The following is a 23,494-nucleotide window of genomic DNA, read 5'->3' as shown; positions in this document are numbered from 1 at the left end:
GAACCAATGGTGACCTTTGAAACAAACTGAGTCACGCAGATATAATATTTACCTCTCGCTGCGAGGCTGAGATTATCTTCAAATATCTCCTGCAAATATAAATAATTGGGGAAAAAATAGGAGGGAATCGGACAAGTTCCTTTTAGTGGGTTCACCATCCTGTAGCTAATTATATTCCGAGGGTGCAAGAGCAAAGAGGGGCTTTTGTGCAATTGCTTGCTTGATTTCTTTTTAACATCTCAACCATCAGCATATAAATAAAAGGACTCACAATTGTGGGGTTTTTTTGCCACAGCTCCTTGACTCTGCTGTAGGGAAAAAATAAAATATAATTAGACGTAGCCTTTTTTATGCAATAGCATAAACTGAAATAAGCATGGCCTGATGCATTTTCTTCATTATAAAAACATAGGGTAAGGTAGGAGTGTTTAACTGGGTGGTTCCCATATTTTCTGAATTTTTCTTAAATAGTCTGTGACTGTAGAAAGCTTTGGAAGAGCTACCTTACAGGAGCGTTTTAGAGAAAGGCTGGTGAGGAGTAGATGATGATGGGAAAAGTCTCAGTCTTCCCAGCTACATCTTTTGCTCAGTCTTCCTTCTCTGGTGCAGCTTCTGATTATGGGTATTATTATTATTAGTGTATGTCATTGTTACAGTAGCCAGGAGACTACAATCCTATTGCAGAGTAGTTTGGCTGCCAATTTATTGCTCTGTTGTAGGAAATGCGCACTTTCTAAGGTGCACCACAAGAGGGCGAGCTGGCTTTGCACCAGAAAGAAAGACAGGTGGCTCTTACTGCAGCATCATCCTAGGCCAGGGGTAGGCAACCTTGGCTCTTTTATGACTGTGGACTTCAACTCCCAGAATTCCTGAGCCAGCCATGCTGAGGGGAAAGGGAGACCTTTCCCCTCAGCATGGCTGGCTCAGGAATTCTGGGAGTTGAAGTCCACAGTCATAAAAGAGCCAAGGTTGCCTACCCCTGGCCTAGGCCCTCTTCCTTCCCTGGAACTTCCTCAGAAATGGGTGTCACAACCTGGAAGGTTCAGAGTCAGCAGGAATCCGATTGCCTGCACAGAGCACAACTAGTCTTCATACCAAAGTGGTACCTATTTATCTACTTGCATAGTAGATAAATAGAACATGCTTTCAAACTGGACAGAAGCTAAGGCGAGTGACGGGGGCTCATCCTGCCACAAAGTGCCAGTACTTGAATCACTAGAGCAGAGACCATCTCCGGCATCATTAAGCCACTGAGTCACCATGCCTCTTGGTTATGGGTTATGGAATACTTTCCCATGGACACCACCTATTTTCCTAAAAAAAGGAAATGCTTCGATCAAACTTTTTTTTTTTTTGCAGAAAGCAAGTATTGCTATTTATATTATATGTCTAAGCATTCTTTCTGGGATGTGCATGAAATATTGTTAACATGTATATAACCTACATGCTTGTTTCCTATAATCTATCAATAATCAGGGTGAGGGTTCACTCAAATCTTAATAATGATGATCTAGGAAACTCTGTAATATCCCCTCCTGGTCAAAGTAGCTGTGAGGCATGTCACCAGAGAACAGAAGCAAGGCATTCCTCAGAGTGGTCAAAAAAGTCAAGATGGCAGCCATAGTAGCCTGATCAAAGTTCTGCCTCTTTTTTTACATAAATTCTGAGATGCATGAAAAATCTCAGAGCTTCAATTGCATTATTGACTTTTTTTAAAAAAATCTTAATTTAATTATTTGCATTTGGTTTATTTATATACTACCTCACTGCAACAGCTCTGGGCAGCTTACAATAAAAATAATAAAAGAATACAAAACACAGACATGGAAAATTGCAGGCTGTTTGCCCTTTCAGGTTTGTTACCTCTTGTTTTTTGTTTTTGTTTAAAAACCACCTTTAGTACCGCTGTGGATTGGTTAGCGTTCCGACAAGGCATGAAAATACCTATTTATGGAGCTACATTTCAAAACCACCTGGTAGCTATTCGCTCAGGAATGGAAACGGTGAAGAAACGAGGCATCTCTATTTGCATAGATCACTCAGCCCCAGCTGCAGTCAGCAAAGCGAGCACAAATCATGTTTTCCAATTATAGTTTACTATCCCCAAACAAATCACGAGTTATTTACTGATGCGATTTGCATATCATGCTAAATCAGAAGCAGCCCCATTAGTAGGTAACACAATCTGCGAGCTCAGCCTAGAATTACAACCGGTAAGGAGGAAATCAGAAATATTTCAACCTTTGATCTTCTGCAGAAGGTCAAGAGTCCCTCGGGCTCTTCCCAGTCCAGCCTGCATGCTTTCAAAATTGCATTCATCAACACTTCAGATCAGTTTCTAATTTCTCCATGATGTCATATCTAGTCTCTACAAGGGCAATGATCTCCATGGTTTGCTGGGCTGCTAAGTTAACACCAGGTAACACCTGCTCTTTCCTGTTTCGTACACACTCAGCTGCTTTGCCACACCCTAACAAAATTCATTCAAAGGGCAAGTGAGGCACAGTGTGCCATATTGAAAGAGCTCTGGCGATTTTGGTGAAATGTGATCATGTAAAATCTAAGGAATTTCCCTAAATAAAACATCATTTTAGCAAAGAAAGAAAGAGAGAGAGAGAGAGAGAGAGAGAGAGAGAGAGAGAGAGAGAGAGAGAAAAGAAAGAAAGAAAGAAAGAAAGAAAAGAAAGAAAGAAAGAAAAGAAAAGAAAAGAAAAACCTCCTACAGGTAGTCATTGACTAACCCAGGGGTAGGCAATCTTGGCTCTTTTATGACTTGTGGACTTCAACTCCCAGAATTCCTGAGCCAGCATGGCTCAGCTTGGAAATCTCTCCTTTCCCCTCAGCATGGCTGGCTCAGGAATTCTGGGAATTGAAGTCCATGAGCCATAAAAGAGACAAGGTTGCCTACCCCTGGATTAACCAATCAATCACAATCAAGCCTAAAATTTCTGTTGCTAAGCAATACACTTTTAGGTGAGTTTTGCCCCATTATACGACTTTTCTTGCCACAGATGTTGAGTGAATCACTACAGTTATTAAGTGCGTAACACGGTTGTTAAGTGAATCTGGCTTCCCCATTGACTTGGCTTATCAGAAGGTCACAAAAGGGGATTACATGACCCCCTGGGACGTTGCAACAGTCATAAATACGAGCCAGTTGCCAAGTGTCGAAATTTTGATCCTGTGACCACGGGGATGCTGCAATGGTGGTGTGAAAAAGTATCATAAGTCGCTTTTTTTTAGTGCCGCTGTAAATTTGAACGGTCACTAAACTAATGGTTGTAAGTCGAGGATATAGGATACAGTTGGGTAAATACATGAATAGGAAGATTGTCAGATTATCTTCTTAATGGACACAGGTCTGCTGAGTGGAGATGTTAGCTTGCTATGGAAAACATATAAGCCTGCTCAAATGACCTGGATGTGCAGCAAAACATAGTATGGCAGCCAGGATTCTACCCATTTCATTCTATTCTCCTCTCCCACATGCCAGGAGCTAGCAAGGAATCTATGGGTATCAAACATGTTTAGTTCTGACTGGGTACTTTTTGGCTGAAGAGCAAGAAAGATGTTTAGGGGATTAGAGGCTAAAACATATGAAGGGTTGCAGGAATTGGGTATGCCTAGAAATTTCCTGACAGTGAGAACAATTAACCAGTGGAATGCCTTACTTTCAGAAGTTGTGGGTGCCCCCTCACTGGAGGCTTTTAAGAAGAGATTAGATAACCACTTGTCTGAAATGATGTTATAGGATCTCCTGCTTAAGCAAAGGGTTGGAATAGAAGACCTCCAAGGTCCCTCCCAAATCTGTTATTCTATATTATTCAAAGTGGAGGCTTATTAATCTGTAACTGACATTTTTCAACATTAGTCTGAAAAGTGGGAAATTGTGCAGCACCAATAGAAAACACTTATCCAAAAATGTGTTTCAGAAAACAGCAAGTACTGCTTCAGATTGTACTCATGCAGAAGCTAAGCAGGATCAAGCCTGATTAATATCTGGATGGGTAAATCTTCAAGGATATCAAGCTTGTAGGCTGGATTAAAACTTTTTTAAAAAAATCCCAATGGAAGTTATGACAATTTCCTTTTATATTCCTGCAAACTACTTGGATCGGTCTGTGTAGTTAATAGTACTGAACATTATTTGAAGACTTTCAAATAAAGAGATACATAAAGAAATAGAGAGGATTCTTGGGGTTTTAATGGGACAATCACTTAAATATGAACCAGCAATGTGCTGTAGCTGCCAAAAAGGCCAGTGCAATCCTAGGCTGCATAAACAGAGGGATAGAATCAAGATCATGAGAAGTGATATTGTCACTTTATAATGCCTTGGTAAGACTACACTTGGAATACAGCATCCAATATCAGTCAGCACAATATAAAAAAGATGTTGAGACTCTGGAAAGAGAGCAGAGAAGAGCAACAAAGATGGGTGGGGGGCTGAAAGTTAAAACATACGAGGAATGGTTGCAGGAATTGGGTGTGTCTGGTCTAGTGAAAAGAAGCATTAGGGGTGATATGATAGCAGTGTTCCAAAATTTGAGGGGCTGCCACAAAGAAGAGGGAGTCAACTTATTCTCCAAAACACCAGAAGGCAAGACAAGAAACAATGGATGGAAACTAATCAAGGAGAGAAGCAACCTAGAACTAAGGAGAAATTTCCTGATAGTGAGAACAATTAATCAGTAGAACAAATGGCCTCTGCATGTTGTGGGCGCTCCATCAATGGAGGTTTTTAAGAAGAGACTGGACAGCCATTTGTCTGAAATGATATAGGGCAGTGATGGCAAACCTTTTAGAGACTTGAGTGCCCAAACTGCAAGCCAAAACCCACTTATGTATCATTGGGTGCTGGGTGGGCGTGGCCCATTGAGTGGGCATGCCCAATTTGGGTGCGCGTGGCCCATTGGGTGGGCATGGCTGAGGTGGTAACGACAGACCGGGTGGGACTAAAAAGTTCAATCAATCAATTCCAAATTTGCGAGATCTTTTTTTTCCCCCTGCGAGAAGTTGAAATTGATTGATTGATTGAACCTTTTTAATTTTTTTTTACACACGGCGGCGGAGGCCTAAAGCGAAAAGCTTTTATAAAACCCAGCTGAAGGCCTAGGACTGGGGCGACAGTGCGCGTACCCACAGAGAGGGCTCTGAGTGCCATCTGTGGCACGCATGCCATAGGTTCGCCACCACAGATATAGGGTCTTTTGCCTGAGCAGGGGGTTGGACTAGAACAGGGATCGTCAAACTTGGCCCTTTTATGACTTGTGGACTTCAGCTCCCAGAATTCCTCAGATAGGCACGCTGGCTGAGGAACTCTGGGAGGTGAAGTCCACAAGTCATAAAAGGGCCAAGTTTGAAGACCCCAGGACTAGAAGGTCCCTTCCAACTTTGTTATTCTGTTAAATCTTCTTCTTGTATGGAATGTGGCCTTTTTAAATTAAATGCATTAGGGGGCGCTCAAGTTCTGCTTGAAGTCTAACGGAGAACATTTTAGCTCAGTGAACTAACATTTTCACCCTTGAAGGAGTGAAAATATAGTCTTTTTTTCCCCCTTCCTGCTCACATCTGTCTTGAATATATGTCAGGGGAAAGCCATATGTATAGAAGTACTTAAAACAAAACATAATTTAGTAGGAACAATGAACAGCACCATTTCCCCCAAATACAACAAGGTCCAAAAGTGTGTCAGATCACAGCTCCTATCATGTTCCCTGGAGATGGTGAAAACTGTAGCCCAATAGATCTGAAAATATCTGTCGGGACAGACTTATATAACATTTGATCAGAAAAAGAGGGTTCTGGAAATGTTAATAGGCAGTGGACCTAGCTAGAATTCCTTTGGCATAAGCAAAGTCCATGCAATGGGTAGGTCCTTTCTTAAAATCAATCATTCAAATTTTGGTAGCGGGATGTGGAGTTTATCAGAAAGATTTTTATGAACTATACCGTTAGACCAGTGGTTCTCAACCTGTGGGTCAGGACCCCATTTGGGGTCGAACAACCATTTCACGGGGGTCGCCAAACAATGCAGTCCGCCATTTTTCCCCCCTTTCCTTAGCTGTGCTACTCCCTTTTATTCTATTGGCTTTTGAAAGCCAATAGAATAGACTCTCTTGAATAGAGTCTAATTCTATTGGCTTTCAAAAGCCAATAGGAATTGTCCAGGCTCTCTCTGCCCTGCTGAGCCCGCCAAAAGTCCCATTCTGCAAACTGTGCTGCACCAGTTGAGTAGTCCTCGACTTATAACCGGTTGAGTAGTCCTCGACTTATGACCGGTTGGGGGTCGTGGCATTAAAAAGGTTGAGAACCACTGCGTTAGACTGTAAGAGAATAGAAGAAAACAGGCTTAGGATAATATAAAAGGCTTTTAATAGGATGGGTTACTTTAAAGGAATATAATCAAGAGGTGGAGAAAGGTACGTTTTTCTCACCCTCTTACAATTTTAGAAATTGGGTTTTTCAATTAAGCGAATTGCTGGGAGGCTCAGGACAACCTGTTTTCCACAGCTTGAAATGCAACTCCACAGAATTGTAGGAAGTCCTCGATTTACAACTGTTCGTTTAGTGACTATTCCAATTTACAATGGGACTAAAAAAAAATGACTCACAAACTTTTTTTTTCCACACTGACAACTATTACAGTATCTCTAGGGTCATATGATCAAAATTCGGGCAGTTGGTATCTCTTTATAATGAGTTCAGCATCCCAAGATCACATAACCACCACTTGTGACTTTCCCGGTCAGCTTCTGACAAGCAAAGTCAATGGGGGAGGCCAGACTCGCTTAACCAATACATAATTCACTTAACAACCATCTTGCTTAGCAATGGAAATTCTACTCCCAATTGTGGCCATACATCAAGGACTACTTGTAGTGTATTGTTGAAAGAAAAATCTTCATCAGGGTCCAGTCCAAGCTGGGAATAATGAAAATGGAGACTGCTTTAGAAAGAAGGTTGTAGTTTATTGAAAAGGAGAGCTAGACAGAAAGATGGCTGTGGGAAAACTGACCACATATAACTGGGAGTGGTGGGTTTTTATACTTTCTTGGGCTTTTGAGATTGTTTCCTGTTCCTGTTTGAGGCTTTGTATTTCCTGTGTCATGTACTTTGACCTGAGTCTGAGTGTGCTCTTTTGGCATTGGTGGGTTAATCCTATTATGTCCCCAAAGGTCATGTTTTTTAGAGTTTGGGTGGGGTATATATATTTTAGAGATCTTTGTCTTCCTAATCTCATAGCTTCTAGCTTCCTGGCTCCAACCTTCCTGAATGGATTATTGAGTTTGCATTTCTAAAAGCTGGCCTCTGCCTAGGGGCTGGGGCTGATTTCTAGGGGCTGGTTTCTGTCTTTTTAAAGATCTTCTCCATTATTCCTTTGGGGAAATATATTCTGCCTTTTTAATATTTCCCAAAATATTTCTTTCTCTGGATTCTTCCCACAGTATGGAATTTGCTGCCCTAGAGTGAAGTGACACCTACATTGATGCCAATTCTCACTTAGGTATAGAAATGGCTATTGAAACTCCATATTCAGAAGCATTAAATATAGGTTGACATGGATTGGAGCAATGTCGGAGGTTCACTGCCTTCACAAATGGCTTGGATAATTCCTGGAGAGACCTCACTGGAGGTGGAATGCTTGAGTAAGTGGCCCCATGATCTTATCTAGAAGATTGTTCCCAAGTACTTTTTCCAAAAGGCAACTGGACTTTCTTATTTTTTTTTCCTCCTTTGAAAATATTTCCCTTCTCACCCAAGAAACTTCTTCAGTTCTCAGAAGCAAAATGTTTTCAAAGGAAAATATCAAGAAAGTTCAGCTGCCTTTTGGGATTACCATGACCTGGATGATTGAGAATTTTTATAGATATCAAAAAGGTCATTCGACAAAAAAAAAAAAAATTGGAGATGAAGCACCAGCCCTGATGGTGTTACGTGGTTGGGTAATGAAACGTCTGCAAGAGAGAACGAGTATTTAATATTACATATATTGACAGCTGCGAGAATAGTATTTGCCCAATACTGGAAAAATGAAGGTGTACCATCTGATGAGATTATAATTAGGAAAATTTTAGAATGTCCAGAAATGGACAGATTAACACTGGAGATTAAAGAGAAAGAAGACTCAGTCTATTTTAAAACATGGGAAAACGTTTATCAATGGTTAGCAAAATGAGTTAACGAAAATTGAAACTTATTAAGATGATTGATTTTTTCTTTTGATTAATTGATATGTTTTATAATCTTTGCTATTTTTGTTGACCACAGTTACTTATTATTATATTAACCCTGTTGAACACTCCGGACGATAGTTTGCTTGCTAAAGCATGGAATGTTATTGCGAGCAACCCATTGTTGTATCCATTCCTACCCTAAACTTTCCCTGAACCCTATCCCAAATTCCATTACGCATAATGTTTTCCCTTACCCTGATAAAACTTAATAAAATATTGGGGGGAAAAAAAGAAACATCTGCAAGAAAAAAAAGCAAGCTCAGAGAGCACCAAGGACCCCTCATTTCAACCTGAGCTACAAATATTCTGCTTTATAAGTTGGCAATAGCCTGGATTATTACAAATGCTGACTCTTATGTGATCAGCATCCTTTCTATGTTTTTTTTGCCCTGTTATTGTTTTTATCCATGTATTTATTTAAATTTATCGGCCTGCTTCTTGTTCCCAAACCTGCTTGTTATGGCAAGCAGCAGGGTAACCATCAGAAGAGCAGAGAATTGCCAAAAAGTTGCGTGAAGAAAAAGCAGTGAAAGACACTTGGAATAATGCATACTTAATTTAAAGTTCTGCCTGCACTAAATAATTTTCATATTTCCTATTCATCTCACTGTTCAATAATTCTATTGGCAGCTACTTATGAGATTTAAAGGCTCTTTTTGACCCTGTTTCTGGAAAACAGGCAGATCCATCATTCAAAATTCAGCTGGTGGACTGGCTGATAAAATAAGCATCCTGAAATTCATGCATCCAAGAAATCAAGCAATATACAGGTAGTCCTTGACTTACAACAGTACAATGACACTGAAAAAAAGTGACCTTTTTCACACTTAGGACTGTGGCAACATTCCCATGGTCACATGATCAAAATTCAGACAGTTGGCAACTGGCTCGTATTTATGACAGTTGCAGAGTCCCGGGGTCATGTGATCAACTTTTGCAGCCTTCTGACAAGCAAAGTCAATGTGAAAGCCAGATTTGCTTAACGATCATGTTACTAGCCTAACAACTACAGTGATTCACTTAACAACGGTGGCAAGAAAAATCGTAAAATGGGACAAAACCAATGCTTCATTTAGCAACAGAAATTTGGAGCTCAGTTGTGGCTATAAGCCAGGAACGACCTCCACACTGTGGGAAGAATCCAGAGAAAGAAATATTTTGGAAAATATTAAAAAGTCAGAATATATTTCCCCAGGGGATTTTGAAGGCAGAGGCAACCCCCCGCACAAATCTCTCTGCCCCAGACAGAAACTAGATTTGCAGAAATGCAGATGTGATAATCTTGTCAGAAGGATTGGAGTGAGGAAGCTGGGATTAGAAAGACAAAGATCCATAGAATCAACAATCCAAATAATTCAACAGTCATCAGCTACAGCCCCAAGGAAGCAGGATATGACATTTGGGACATAATAGGATTAACCCAACACCATCAGAACATCAGAAGGGCACACTCAGACTCAGGTCAAAGTACATGACACAGGAAATATAAAGCCTCAAACAGGAACAGGAAACAATCTCAAAAGCCCAAGAAGATATAAAAGCCCACCACTCTGCTCCATGTGGTCTCTTTTTTTTTTCCCAGAGTCATCTTTCTGTCTGGCTCTCCTCTTCAATAAACTACAACCTTCTTTCTAAAGCAGTCTCCATGTTGTCTATTCCCAGCTTGGACTGGACCCTGATGAAGATTTTTCTTTCAACAACATGTTTTAGATAAGTCATGCGCAGTTCTTTTGAGATTTGATTTTTGTAGCCACTTGAGAGAATTGCAAAAGCCGTGCTTTGGCTCAGAGAATATGTTGATCTTTGAAGAATGGAAGTCCAAATTTAGTCAAAGATCCATCTGTCTCAAAGATTTGGTGCATCTGAACTTTTCAAACCAGAGCTAAACCAGCCCTTTGAGAAACTTTTAGAAAATATATTAGTTTGCAAACTTTCTCAAACTTATTCACATTTTATGAGGTCTGTAATTTAGTTTGTGTTAGTGTAACATTTTAATATTTTGTTATTGACATCTTTAGTTTATTTTTGCTTCAATATATGTATTATCTAAGACTATACTTATAACTTTTATTCTATTTATGCACTTATGTAATCTTCCTTCCTTGGCATTCAATTATCCTTCTTGTTTATGAGGTTGTATTAATCACTGTTCAACCATGAAGTAAAATTTATTCTGATTTTGAGCATCTGGGAAATCTTTTAAATTCTTTGTGAGCTTTGCAACTTTAAGATAGATCAAAGTAAAACAAAGGCTCTTTTGAGTCAAAATCAACGCTAAGTGATGTCAAGATGTCCATGTAATTTTCTTGGCAGAAATTAAGGGTTTTTTTTGGTAATAATTTTTGTAATAATGTTTTTTGAAAAATATTTAAGGGGCTCAGGACTCTATTCATCAGCAAGTTAATTTTGCAAAAGATTAACAAAATGGGAAGAAATTTGGTATACAGGTAGTCCTCAGCTTAAGGCTGGTTGCTTAGTGACTGTTATGACAGACCTATATTTGAGGTTCTGATAGCCAGGCTCCCCCTCCATGGTCATGTGATCACATTTTGGGTGCTTGGCATCTGGCCCACATTTATAGCAGTTTGCAGTGTCCTACAATCATGTGATCACAATTTACAATATTACTTGTAAGTTGTATTTACTTCTGGTTTCCAGCAAAAAAACACCCATTGAGGACAATTGGTTTCCTTAATAACTGTGTCGTTTGCTTAACCCCCATAAAAAGGTCATAAAATCGGGCACGGTCATGCAACAATCTGTTTAATGACTAGCAGATTAAGTCGGGACTACCTAAAATTGGAAAATAGGGCAGACATTTTTATATAATACAGGTAACAAAGGTAGATGAAGATATAAGTAAAACAGATATTTTCTTCTATGGGTAAAAAAGGGCAGGGCTTTGAATGTAGAGTTGTGGTTACCATCATGACTTTTTTGACCTTGTCTTACAGATATTACTGATTGCCTCATAGGAGAAGTTCTGAGAATTGCATGGAAACAAGCTTGATAAGGACCAGTGGAACATAAGCGGTGCAGAGATGCCTCAAACAATATATTGCAGTGAGATAAATATTATCCTGGTTCTATCTGAGTGTGAGAGAGAAAGAAAGTGAGACAGAGAGAGAAAGAGAAAAGGAGAAAGAGAGAGAAAGAGAGAGAGAAGGAGAGAGTGAGAAAAGGAGAGAGAGAGAAAGAAAAGAAGAAAGTGAAAGAGAGAAAGAGAAAGAAAAAGAGAAAAAGAGGAGAGAGAGAGAAAAGGAGAGAGAGAGAGAGAAAAGAAGAGAGAAAGAGAGAAGAGAGAGAAAGAAGAGAGAAAGAGAAAAAGAGAAAGAAAGAGAGAGAAAAGGAGAGAAAGAGAAAAGAAGAAAGAAAGAGAGAGAGAAGGAGAGAGAGAAAAGGAGAGAGAGAAAGACAAAAGAAAAAAGAAAGAAGGAGAGGAAAAGGAGAAAAAAAAAAGAGAAGAAGCGAGAGAGAAAAGGAGAGAAAGAGAAGAGGGAGGGAGGGAGGGAGGAAGGAAGGAAGGAAGGAAGGAAGGAAGGAAGGAAGGGAGGAAGGAAGGAAGGAAGGAATTTGACTCCTGGGCTCACCATTCCAGAGTTACTGGAGAAATTTGCAGATGGTGGAGGGGAAAAAAACCCTCCCAAACTGCACACAGCTGCTATTTAATGCAACTTTACATGTATTTTTTCTTCTAATGCTCCCTGGCATTCATCATCCTTTGCTAGCATGCTCGGCATGCAAATCTAGAGCAAACTAGCGTTGTTATTCCACAGACGTCCTTAGAAGAGTTACTTTGGTGAAGTTTGCAATTCTTCCCCTCTCGTCACAGCCTCACGTCTCGCCCAACCCTTTGTAGCCTTGGGCAAAGATTGCCCAAGATTTGCCTGGAATAGTACTGGCCCTGATGAGGGAATCACATCATCGTGGCTGTGTGCTACAATCCTGCAAGAGGGAATTTCCTCCCTCGTAAATATGCTCAGTCTGACACATCTGGAAACAGAAAAGCTGGCTCCGGAGAGATAGGGGGATGTTTATAACAGCAACAACAGCAGCAGATTGGCATTATATGTGCCAGGAGCAGATGAGCTGAATGCGGCTTGAAATTCTTGCCCGAAGCAAGCCGGTTCTTTTTTCGAGTTTGCATGTTTTCGAAAGGGTGCATGACATCTTGAATAAATATAATGCAGGATGAGCTATCTCTCTCTTTTTTTTCTTGGTGGGTATATCCATAAAAGCACTATGTTGGCGACCATAGTATATCACACTATTTCTCAGCCTTGGCAACTTGAAGATGTGTGGACTTCAATTCCCAGAATTCTCCAGCCAGCAAGGCTGGCTGGGGAATTCTGGGAGTTGAAAGCTACACATCTTCAAATTGCTCAGGTTGAGAAACTATGGTATCGGGTGTGTGGATCTGAAAGAAGCAACAAATGGGTCAAAAGTCACCTGAAACGCAAGAAGAGTGGCAAATAAATTTGATAAATAAATACAAACAAATTTTAAAAGAGCCAAGAAATGGGTGGGATATTTCTTTCTGATAACGTCAGCTCTCTTTTTCTTAGAACAGAGAACGATAGAGCTGGAAGGGACATTGGAGGTCTTCTAGTTCAACCCACCCAGCTCAAGCAGGAGACCCCATAAAATTTAAGACAAATGGTTGTCCAGTCTCTATTTGAAAGCCTCCAGTGATGGAGCACCCACAACTTCCGAAGCTGTTCCATTGGTTGATTGCTCTCACCATTAGGAAAATTTCTCCTTAGTTCTAGGTTGCTTCTCTCCTTGGTTAGTTTCCATCCATTGCTTCTTGTCTTGCGTTTTGGTGCTTTGGAAAATAGTTTTCTTCTTCTTCTCCTCACAAACTTTCCCTCTGACAACAAACAAACAAACAAACAAACAAACAATCTTCTTCTCACTGATCAAGTAACTAGAGAAAGTGAAAAGGATCATTCCAGATCTAAACTGGTTATTTGCAAAAGCCTTCTGAAATTAGGTTGGGTCACAGGAAAATATATCAAAGTTCACATAGAGCAGGGGTCTTCAAAGTTGGCCCTTTTATGACTTGTGGACTTCCACTCCCAGAATTCCTCAGCCAGGCACGCTGGCTGAGGAATTCTGGGAGTGGAAGTCCACAAGTCATAAAAGAGCCAACTTTGAAGACCCCTGACATAGAGCTTTAGAGATGCAGGCTATATTTCCTTTTGTTTTAATGAAAGTTGTAGAAGAGCCCTATTGGATACCTTTTCCTGTTACAAGAAAAATGTTCAGATCTGTCCATTTTACTTGCTTTACTTTACTTAATTAGAGACCGGGGAATAACTCTGTCACGTTTGGTGAGTGTGGTTTGTTGTTTTGAGATGGTCCAAGACAGGAGGATCAGTTCCATCTTGAGAACAGGCCTCTTGTACCTGGGACCGACCTTCCAAGTAGGAGACAGCTAACTAGATTATTTATTAATATCCCACCTTTTATTATTTTTACAATAAACTCAAAGAGGCAAACATAGGCAATGTCTCTACCTCCTCCTACTTTCCCCATAATAATCATGCTGTGAGATGAATTGGGCTGAGAGTGACTGGCCCAAGGTCACCCAGCTGGCTTTCATGGCTAAGGTGGGACTAGAGTAATAGTAGTAGTAGTAGTAAAGTTGGAAGGTACCTTGGAGGTCATCTAGTCCAACCCCCTGCTCAAGCAGGAAACCCTATACCATTTCAGACAAATGGTCCAGTCTCTTCTTACAAACTTCCAGTGTTGGAGCATTTAATCATCTCCTGGTGATTAGCCCAAGGTCATTCAGCAGCTTTCGTGCCTAAGCCAGTACTCACTGGAATAGGACAACTCACTGCAGCCACCTTGCTGCAGCCGATTCGCCATGGGACAACTCATGGTGGGATAATTCAATTTAATTTAAAATAATTAAAAAAAATATTTAAATTTTTGACGTTCACGTTTCATTTTGTCCCTTCTTTGGCATCCTTTCTTTGATTCCACCATTTCTTCTACATTAGTGTAACTCTTGTCCTGCAATGAGTTGGCCGTGGCAAGTTGTCTTAGACCAGGGGTAGGCAACCTTGGCTCTTTTATGACTCGTGGACTTCCACTCCCAGAATTCCTGAGCCAGCCATATTGAGGGGAAAGGGAGAGGTTCCCAAGCTGAGCCATGCTGGCTCAGGAATTCTGGGAGTTGAAGTCCATGAGTCATAAAAGAGCCAAGGTTGCCTACCCCTGGCCTAGACCCAGGGCTCACAGTCTCCTGGTTTCTAGTCTGCTGCCTTGACTAGTAGACCAAACTGGCTCCTTTTCTTTAACAAGCTCAAAAAGCAGAACTTAGAGGACCCCTAAGCAACATCACCATCTGAGACGTGAGAAGGACTGTTCAAGATTTGGATAGCAAACTGGAATACTGTGGAGTCTCTGGTGCTCCCTGAGCTTGGATGTTTTCTTGCAGATGTTTCATTACTCATCTGGGCAAGGCAGACCCTCATCAGCTGCATTAGCTGCATATTCTAGTGAAAAACTGAGTCCAGGAAGTCCTCCAAAGTTCTTACCATCCTTCTGCTAATATTCTGTTAATAGTCTAAAGCCACTAAATCCCTTTAAATGAAGCTTAGGGACAGGATTTGATGGTGACAGATCTTACACGGGCATGGTCCTGAACGTGTTTTCTTGAGTTTGTTAATTACATTTTAGTTGTCAGGGTCACCCCATATTCACCGAGGGATGTAGCGAGTTAGTGATAAGATCCACATTTCCCTCTGACAAGCAACAAATAAATAAATAAATCCCAGAAAAAATGTTCCTATTAACAGATAGCTTCAGTGAATCTTCATTATCATGAAGTGCAGCTGGCAGCTGAACGTTATGCTATAAGCTCTTTTGTCATAATCTTTATTTCAAGATGTGAAATATCAGTTTAAGGTCAGCGCTGTGGGCAAAATACATTTCCCTGGTTGATGGGCATCAGCTACTGATGAGCTCACGGCTATCGCACTGGCCTGCATCTAATTCTGGATCAGTTTAATTTAATTAGGTCAGGTGGAATGCTTTGGCTGTTTAATTTCAGTGGAGGATTGGGTTGTGTTAACACTATCATGTTTGGCGAGCGTGGGTTGTGTGTTTTGGGATGGCCCAAGAGAGGAGGATCAGTTCCTCCTTGAGAGCAGGCCTCTTGACCCTAGAGTGACCTTCCAAGTGGAAGACAGCTGACTCAGTGTAGGCTCCTATTTTTACAGTCTCGGGAAGACAAACTAAGAGAAGACTCAAGAAGCATCACCATCTGAGACGTAAGAAGGATGGATCAAGCTTTGAGTAAGAGTCTACAGTACTGTGGAGTCCTTGGTGCTCTCTGAGCTTGGTTGTTTTTATGCAGACGTTTCATTACCCAACCAGATGATATCTTCAATGTTCTTTGAAGTTACCTAGTTAGACAATGAAATGTGTGCAAGAAAACAACCTAGTTCAGAAAACACCAAGGGATGTACAGTCTAACACTGATCTCCTGGAATTGGTAGACTGGAATACATGGCAAAAATGGGAGCAGATCCCATGTGTGACTCCTCGAATCCAAGGCCCAGTAAGGATGCTTGATTGCATGTATCACCAGCACATGTTTTGTATATATCAGTTCTTTGAGGGAACCCAGATCACAAAACAAATGGCTGAAGTTGTGCATAAGATTTAAAGAGAGGACTCAGAAAACATGGCAAAGCTATGAAGGATATGCACGAGGTGTCTCTTATTTTGTAGCCTTTCCTCATTATGGGAGAAAATACAATTAGTCCTTGACTTACAACAATTTGTTTAGTGACCATTCGAAGTTCTAACGGTTTCAGTGTCCTGGGGTCAGGTGATCCCCTTTTGCAACCTTCTGACAAGCGAAGTCAATGGGAAAACCAGTTTCACTTAACAACCGTGTTACTAACTTAACTGCAGTGATTCACTTAACAACTGTGGGAAGAAAGGTTGTAAAAAGGTTGTAAAACTCACTTAACTGTCTCACTTAGTGACAGAAAAATTGGGCTCAATCGTGGTCCTAAGTTGAGGACCACCTGTATAGAGGGGATTTACAAGGCCATGAAATCTTAGTGCCAAATTTCAATAAAAGGACTAAAAGTTGCTCGTTAATATGGAGCTTCTGCACAGCTTTAAGTGCTCAGTGCAGTACACCAGGGGCCTTGGAGTATCTCCGTTGCTTGAACTGGAGCATCCAGCAACTGGAGGGAGAACATCTTGCTTGGTCTGTTATGTTTTCTTGTGTTCTGTTTAATTTACCAGCTACAGTTAAACAACACAGCTTAAAATTCTCCTTACCTACCAGTGTGATCCTTGTCTCTAGATCAATCAGAATAGAGCTGGAAGGGACTTGGTGGTCTTCTAGCCCAACTTGCTCAAGCAGGAGATCTGTACACTTTGAGACAAGTGGCAGTCCAATCTCTTCTTAAAAACCTCCATTGATGAAAATCTTCAAAGAACCATTTGTCTGGCCTCTGGCTCCAGCCTGATATTTGGCCAAGCAATCACAAAACAAAACAAAAAAATCCTTAGGAGGAGTTAACTTCATGTGATCTTCTCTTGAGGCTAACCTTAAGTAAGGGAGACAGGGAAACTGCTGGAGAGATGATTGACACCGATGATATTTACACAGATGGTGGACAATGAAAGCTGAAAGAAATAGTGGATTGGAAAGGTTATGGGGACAGAATGTACAGCTGAGGTTTCCTTGAACTGATGGATAGACTATCCACCATCAAGTCGCTTGACCACAAAGATACTGTAGACTTCCTCCATGGTAATCTGTTTCTAACTCAGTGTTTCAGGTTTTAAGAAGAGATTGGATTGCTTTTTTGTCTATAATGGCATAGGGCAGTGTTTCCCAAACTTGACAATTTTAAGGCATGTGGACTTCAACTCCCAGAATTCCACAGCCAGCAATGCTGGCTGTGGAATTCTGGGAGTTGAAGTCCACATGCCTTAAAATTGTCAAGTTTGGGAAACACTGGCATAGGGCATGGGTGTCAAACTCACCACGTCACGTGACGTGTCACAACATATCGTGACTCTTTTTGCGTTGTGGGCAATGGGATGGGTGCGGCTTCGGTATGATGAAACCGGCCCGCGGACTGGCAGTTTGACACCCCTGGTATAGGGTCTCCAGCTTGAGCAGGAGGTTGGACTAGAAGACCTCTAAGGCCCCTTCCTGCTCTGATATTCTGTATTCTGTCTTTTGACTTCCAGCAGTGCTTTCGTTGCCATCTTGCTGCTAATTTCCCCTTCTTCTCTTTCCTTCACTTTGTTTAGAGAGCTAGGACTTTCTTAATATATTTGAAGTAGGATAGTTTAAGCCTGGTAATTTGTTCCACCAGTGAGAACAGATAGCTCTAAATATAGAGGACCTACAATATTATCATATTTTGCCTGTCACCTTCACACTTAAGTCATAATTTTTTCCAAGCCTGTCAATGTGCTTACTGAATATTTGGACATAGGGGTTGAGCAACTCATCCTAATGGAATTGGATACTTAGCATAGGCTACTACCCTGTATATTACAGCACTCTACAAAGTCTGAATTAGTCAGATCCACAATCATGATGAAGAATAGGGAGGGAGGGAGGTTCACTAGTTGGTAGATGTATATGGCATTTTTTTTTTAAATAAAAAAGCTAGTTCCTTAGCTGCCCCAAAGGATGATAGAATAAGAGAAACGTGGCACTTGGAAAAGCAATTCAACAAACTTATATTTCCTGCAAATTAAGCTTTTGGCAAACTTATTCATTTTTTTTCCCTTTCCAGATTGAACTAGTTGTCCTCAGGGACTGTCCCTTATCTTAACCACCTGTCATCTGGCGGTGTCTGCTCCTCTTATTTCAGTCCTACGTCTTAATTTTCTAAGCTACTTCTTAAAGGGAAATAATCCCTTTCTTGCTTAGTCAAGATATATGTGTGTGGGAGTCTCCATGTAGCAGTGCAAGAAAGGAAAGTAAATCCACCTTGACATGGCCAGTCCAGACTGAATTCTCAGCTATGCTCACAGGTAATATTGCTTATCTCCATTTCAGCTGCAATTATTAGATTTCTTCATGTGGCATTATTTTAGGTGCATTCCTGGTTAGGATTCTTTGCTTTCCCAAAAACTGAGTACACACCATTGCATAGCAGATTTGTACACAATGCTTTATTATAGCACATACTTTCCCCCAAAACAGACTACATATTTGTCCTTAACTTATGATCACAACTGGGACTGGACCTTTTATCAGTAAGCAATGTGGTCATTCAATGAGTTGTGCCCGATTTTATGACCTTTTTTGCCACTGTTGTTAAGAAAATCACATGGTTGTTAAGTGACTACTCCAGCTTTCCCCATCAAACTTGCTTGTTAGATGCTTCCTGAGAAGATCATAAATGATGATCAGAGCCTCCCTACTCCCCATGCTGCAATCATGACAACTAAACGCCAGTTGCCAAATGCTTGAATTTTTGATGACGTGACTCCAGAGAGGCTGTGATGATTGCAAATTTCTTACTCTCTTATAATCCCTTTCTCTCCAATGAATGTAAATACAAACATTAATTCTATTCTTGCTATTTCCCAGCCCTGGGTGAGTATTCCAAAGATGAGGAAGTGATTAGGAGGCAAGTTTAAGTTTAATATACTAATCATTAAACAAGAATGGTGGGAGTCTTAATAATCTTTAGTCATGATAATAAAGACTTCAATTATTGTATCAAATGAGTGATGGTTCCTTGGTGCGGGTACAGTATAATTATATAATCAGATTGGCTATAGAGATTATTGCTGGAGATATGAGATCCAGTCCATGGGACACAAAGCCATAGCCTATATTAATTGAAGTTGGCAACTTCTTGCATCACTTTAATTGCTGCATAAGGCAGTTGAAGGACATTGTGGTTGCCTTGTCTTTTACTGCATTTCTCCCATTATATACAGCGGTGCTTCTCAAACTTGGCAACATTTGCTTGCAAGTTGGCTGGGGATTTCTTGGAGTTGAAGTCCACATATCTGAAAGTTGCCAGGTTTGAGAAACGCTAGTCTATAGTGTATGAAGGCAAATATATATATTTGTCCCAGGATCCTGCTACTAGTCTATAGCCTCCCTGGCCTCTCAACTTCTCTAATTCCTGGACAACATGACCCTTAAAGGGCACCAGTTTAAAGAAAACCAGATTTAAGGTTCAAGCAATAAGAAAACAAAAAAGCTTTCTCTGCTCACCGGCATTTCAAAAAAAAAAAAGATGTTTAAGAAATGAGACAGAACAGACACTCATGGAAATTACCCAACTTCTTTAGCATAATGCCAACAATCTGAAGCAATTTGGCCATTACCGCAATTGCTTTGCAGCAACTGGGCAGCTTTGGAGAAGCCCTCCAATTATTTTGAAAGCATCCTGAAACATCCAGATCTAATCTCCTTTCAGTAGCTACACCAACATAGGCCTGCTGTCTTTTCAAGCAGACTGGTTCTCCCTGCCGCCATTTGCAAGATATCCTTCCCTCTATTTTTTGTTTTTTTTTGGAAGCATCTAGGAGGCAATGCTTTCTCAAACCCCATTTAGATCATCCAAGTTCCATTTTTGCAAAGAGAAGGAATGTTAATTGAAAGGCAATTGTAGCATGAGACCATTCCAAGGAGAACTATTATAGAAAGAACAAATGGGATGGCGGTTGTGCTCCCCATCTGTAAATTTCCAATGCTCAACATTATTAGAAAATATTTAGATATATGATTGGTTGGGTATGCCAAACATGTTATTTCACTGGGGACAGATGGAGTTTCTGATATGGAAAGAATTAGAAGGGATCTTGGAGGTCTTCTAGTCCAACCCCTGCTCAAGCAGGAGAGCCATTTCAGACAAGTGACTATCCAGTCTCTTCTTAAAAACCTCCAGTGTTGGAGCACCTACAACTACTGAAGGCAAGCCATTCCATTAGTTAATTGTTCTCACTATTAGAAAATTACTCCTTAGTACTACTTAGGTTGGTTCTCTCCTTGATTAGTTTCCATCCATTACTTCTTGTCCTGTCTTCAGATGTTTTGGAAAATGGACTGATCTCACTCTTCTTTGTGGCAGCCCCTCAAGCATTGGAACACAGCTATCATGTCACCTTTAGTCCTTTTCTCTAGACTAGCCATGTCCAATTCATAGCTCCTTTCCCATTGGAAGCATTTTTCCCCACATAAACCTGAATGCAGATTTTAAACCTGTGGATGAGCACAGCAGTGCTCCAGGGCTTATCTTGGCTGAACCTACTTTGGCTCAGAAATGGTTGAACCTATCTTGGCTCAGAAAAAAAATACCCTTGTGATCAGACTAAATGGCTCCCTTATACTATCACAAGCCAAAATCATTCAGATGACACATTGAGGACTAAAATGGCCATGACTTTGGGTACTGTCCTGATTTTTAAATGTTCTCATCCATTCCTGGGTGATCAATTTTTACTGGGTTTTCTTCAACAGAATGAAGAAGCAGAGATCAGATGTAGCAAAAAAATGATTTTTTTGTGGCATTTAATTGGCAGTTCCTTTGACTTCTACCATCTGTAAACTGTCACTTACCATTTTCTACTCAACAGCATGCTCAAGAAGCACAATTTCTTGAGAATATTCAAACTGAAGGACTGGTAATGTCCCTAAACTGGTCTTCTATTATCTATGTTTTTGGAGATTAGAACATAGACTAAGTGCTGGAAGGGACCCTGGATGGGACCAACTCCCTGCTCAAGGCAGGACACCTTGTCCCATCCCAGTCAAATGTTTGCTTAGTCTATTTTTTGAAAAAATTCAATGATGGAGCACCTACAACTCTGGGAGACAAGCTATTCCGTTGATTAATTGTTCTCACTCTCATAAAATTTCTCCTTATTTCCAGGTTGGATCTCTCCCTAGCAAGCTTCCAGCCATTACTTCTTGTCCTGTTCTCAGGTGCTTTGGAGAATAATTCAATTCCCTCTTCTCTGTGATCGCTTTTTATGACCATACCCAGTACCAACATCCAAGTCATCAGAGGAAGTGTTAAAAGAGTATCAGGTCCACAATGTAATCTTATAGCATCAATCCTCTTCTTACCTCACTCCAATTTGATGAGGAACATGGATGAGCATTTTTGGATATGGTTTTCAAGCCAGATGTTGGTCTTTCTAGTAGATCCACCATCCATGCCATACTTTGCTGATCAGAAAATTATGGGGCATTTTACTGCTTTATTGAAGTTAAGACAGCAAGATAGATTACATAAACAGCATTTCCTTATTTTATAAGGGAAGTTACTGAATCAACAAAATGAAATTAATTTATTCTGACAGGAGTGGTTCAAACATTGTTTTCAAGGCACTTAAAGACTGATTGCTCTATAATTTACTCTAGCATCTTCCTGGGTGTCTGTTACAGATTAACTAGTCATTAGGTTGCCGTACTATGCAATTTCATTTTTCTCCCTTCTGAAGATGGGAGTAACATTTACCTTCTTTTAGTCATCTGTATTTTATCTATGCTCTAGTCTAGCATTTCTCAAAATAGAGAAATCAATATAAATTGAACAGCAGACTTCCTCTCCAAAGTTCTAAGAGGGAGATTTGGGTGGTGTTGTCCTTATTGGGGGTAGGGGGGTGAGTGGGGTTTAATGACAGCTAGATATCAAATCATATTCAATAGTATATCAGTACTCATTGTTAATTGGTTCCAGGAGGCATGATGAATATCAAAAATGTTGAGTACCAAACAAATTTTTCCCATAAAGAATAATGTAATGAGTCAGCCAACACCCACACATTCTAGCTTGTGCATTGAGTACCAAACAAACAATGAGTACTGGGACAAAATGTTTGTGTCAAAACGCATTGAGTACCTAATTTGATGAGTTTCAAAGCAGTTGGGTACCTGAGGTACCACTATATTGTTCCCATAGCTTTCTATTGGGACGTTCACCAAAATAGAGAATGATCTTGACACCTGCACTAGTACAGCTCAATAATTTTAGTTTCTGTCTTATGGAATCCAGAAACAGATTGATAAACATGTGTATAGCATTGGTGGGAGGACATCTTAAACAAACTAAATAAATAAGTTGAGAATCTGTAAACATATACATGTTCAGAGTATGCTGCAGAGATAGGTATATTTATCACTGACCTGTGATTCCTGGTCATCTTCTACTTGGCCAGGTGTGGATCCATGACTTTAGTCCAGAGGTCTTTGCATTAACTACAAGACTGTTCATCTGTAAGTAGAATTATAGCCATATGCGACTGTTCTTCCTGAGAAATATTCCCTGCATAAAGCTGAAAGCTGATTTATAATTATATGACATCTACAATAAAGATAAACATCAAGTTTCAGGCATGCCAAATTTTGTTCTAAATCACAGAGTTACAGAAAGATGTGTGGAACAGTTGGGATAGGTTTAAGAAATATTCCTTCATTTCCCCTTGCCTCACACCATCTCACAGTTGAAAGCATCACAGAGATTTCGTGTGTTTTCAAAAGTCCTATAAGGCACTCCTCGGTAATTAGTCAAATACCTGCTGGGCTATCTCAGATTAACAACGAGGGTTCGCTCTAACAGAGGGAATTTAAACTTGGCATCAGCCCATGGAGAATGCAGAGAGCATATTCTTCTAGCTGCTCTTCTTGAATTGAGCTTCTGTGGAGCTTGGGGTTATAAATAGAAAGACCTGGAAGAGGCTGACAGATTTCAGTGTAGCTTAGTTCAAGGTGACTTTGAAAAAAAAAATGGAATACATGATAGTAGACAGGAGGCCCTAATCAGAGGACCCAGCATAGATTTCTGTTCTAGCAGTCAAAGCAAACAGGGCTATTTTGATGGAAGTATCATGAAGCTTGTTGACTTGCTTAAATGCCCACTGTTCTTCAGAACGATAGCAATAGTTGATGGGAAGTCTTCATGCCTACTGTGGTGAAGTTGTTGGGTTCCTGTTTTTTTTCTCTCTTTTGGATGAAGAGAAATTAAATGAAGGCTGGAAGAATAGCAAGTTCATAAGCCCACTTGTCTTCCTTTCCTTCCTGGGTCTCTTACACAATACCTTCATTTTTCCTGCCTCGATTCTCAGAATAATTTTGAGCTGACTTACGGTTATCCTACCTCTCCCTGCCTCAGAACTCTGGGAAGTAAAACAAAGAAGTCAACAATAACCATCCCACTGGCAATCACTACAGAAACCCTCCACAGAAGAGGAAAACATAAAATAAATAAAAACCCTATTGGCAGGAAAAGCTT

The 23,494-nt window shown here is 40.4% G+C and overlaps 1 long non-coding RNA gene across 4 annotated transcripts in view; it reads right to left on the bottom strand.

Annotated features, from left to right (window-relative positions):
* The window catches only part of LOC120315469, a 37,512-nt gene extending 14,607 nt beyond the window's left edge, over positions 1-22,905 (bottom strand). Inside the window, exons 1-4 of one of the 4 annotated variants that reach the window (XR_005558698.1) lie at positions 22,779-22,905; positions 22,390-22,477; positions 16,552-16,898; positions 272-308 (exon numbers count right to left, since the gene is read on the bottom strand). This is a non-coding gene — a long non-coding RNA (uncharacterized LOC120315469). Of the gene's footprint in view, positions 1-271; positions 309-13,048; positions 13,108-16,547; positions 16,899-21,327; positions 21,430-22,389 lie in introns of those variants that run through there. The other 3 variants (XR_005558696.1, XR_005558695.1, XR_005558697.1) reach the window with 3 other exon arrangements.
* Positions 22,906-23,494: the final 589 nt, after the last annotated feature.

This window comes from Crotalus tigris, unplaced genomic scaffold (genome assembly GCF_016545835.1).
Source record: "Crotalus tigris isolate CLP2741 ecotype Arizona unplaced genomic scaffold, ASM1654583v1 scf7180000019137.2069052, whole genome shotgun sequence".
Classification (NCBI taxonomy): Eukaryota; Metazoa; Chordata; class Lepidosauria; order Squamata; family Viperidae; genus Crotalus; species Crotalus tigris.
The sequence above is the reverse complement of the archived record's forward strand: the minus strand, read 5'-3'. Positions and strand labels throughout refer to the sequence as shown.